This window comes from Pinus tabuliformis, chromosome 6 (genome assembly GCF_031772625.1).
Source record: "Pinus tabuliformis cultivar Carrire ecotype Pingquan chromosome 6, CPIR1, whole genome shotgun sequence".
Lineage (NCBI taxonomy): Eukaryota > Viridiplantae > Streptophyta > Pinopsida > Pinales > Pinaceae > Pinus > Pinus tabuliformis.
The window spans coordinates 548,966,604-548,968,657 of record NC_142292.1 but is presented as its reverse complement, the minus strand read 5'-3'; positions in this window follow the sequence as shown (position 1 = coordinate 548,968,657).

Genomic DNA, 2,054 nt, shown 5'->3' with positions numbered 1-2,054 from the left:
GCTAAGAAAGTAAGCCCCGGGTCATCACCCTTGGTCACATAAGGCCAATACTCTAGCACCCATGGGCTAAGACCCCATTAGGCCTCTAGTTCACTGGCATTGTTCAAAGGCCTCTTCACTCCATGACACCCCAAAATACCAAGATCTCGAGATGACATGGTAGGACAAGTGGCATGGTTGCTATGGAAGCAAAGTGGCAAGACATGTGGAAGACAAGTGGTGAATTTATGATGAGGAAACATCTGAGTGTCACACGTGGTAGATGGATTTGGATTTTTTGGCTACCCAAATGGATAGTTGATGGGTGACACATGGCAAGCACACATCAGCACTTGGACACGTGGCAAATCTTGATTGGTTGCAATTGATGATGTGGCAAGCTCAGTGGCAGGTTATATGGCAAATGATGTGGACAAGTAGGTCCCATATTAAGACATTGAGTCATCGAGACATTGGAGTTTCAAAGTGGAATGACAATGGAATGAATCGAAGGGCAAAGTCCCAAAGTGACAGGACATTAGCTGTCAAATGCAACAATGGTTGTTGTCAACTCAAAGTTTTTTTATTGGTTCTCAGGACTTTGGTCTCACAACATAGGCATATCATGTTTAACAAACCCAATCCATTAAAATATTATAAGGAATATCCAACGTTCATGACACCAAGTCGTATGGAGGTACAGGATAGCACCTAAGTGCTTCAATCTCAGGACTTCATTCTTGATACACTCCCATAGCACATTTGGAAAATCTCGATCTCTCAATGCCTGATGTGTTATTACCGCTAGTTGCCATTAGGAAGGAAGGTTGTCCTCAAGGGAATTTTTCCTATTGGGCCAATATAGAAAATTCATGGTTTCAACAAAGGCTTTGGACATGAAAACTATGGTTGCATAGTGTTAAAGTACATTCGCTATTGAGTGGACCCAATATCCCGAGATGTTAAGCCCATGTTTGTAGACTTGGGCATATGAGATGCATGAATGTTCAAACAGTTGAACTAGAGGGATCATAAAAACCATTGAATATTGAACAATTGAAGAGTTTTGAATAAGGACCAGTGGAGTAAAAAACTTATTGAGAGAAAGGTTGGATGGAAGGGACCTAAAATAATAGTTAAGTGCTTATATGTAAAAGGATTTAAGGAAATGATAGAGGTAGAATATAACACTCATGAAACAATATGAAAAAAGGTTACACATTGAACTGCTCAAGAAGATAGCATGACCCAATCAAGTTGTAATTCCGTGGGTCAATACCATGGATTGATGCCCATGGTAACAAAATGAAATAATCTATAAATATAGAGGGAAAATAATTGTAAATGTTGTTTATAGAGTGCATATGTGAAAAGGGGTTATCAGAGAAATCAAGGGACTGCGTGAAGAAGAGAGAGATGTTTGCTTGAGCTAATTTACTATGAAAATGTAAGAGGGATAGCAAGAATGAGTGCTACAAAAAACACATCTGCAGAGTGACTATAACATATGGAGTAGGAAGCAAATAAAGAGCATAATAGAGAATAGATTATATTGTAACAAACATTATTAAAATCAAAGATCAAGAGGGGATTGGTGTTCCCTGTAGTTGGATGCTTACATAAGCTCGGGGATTGGTGTCTCTAGCAGGTTGGAGCCTACAAATTTAAAAATGCGATAGGTGTCTCTTGCAAGTGGGTGCTTGCAAACTTTGCAGTAATTATAGGTTGGTGCCTACAAACATCATCTAGAGAAGAAATTATTTTGTGGTTTTCTCCTTATGGGTTTCCACGTTAAATCTCTTATGTCCTATGTTTCTATTTGATTATATATGATTTCTCTTTTGCTGATTATTTTATAATTGTAAAAAGAAATAAGTATTGAAGAGAAAAAAAATAAAACAGTACAAATTAATCACTGTTGAGCTTCCATTTTGTCTAAGTTTTCCACATCTTTTTGCCCGAAATCTCTTATGTTATTATCATTTTGCATATTTTCAAGCTCTTATATAGGCATTATGAGGAAATAAGCTAATATTTGATGAATTTCCTCTGCTTTAATGATTTAAAATAATTTA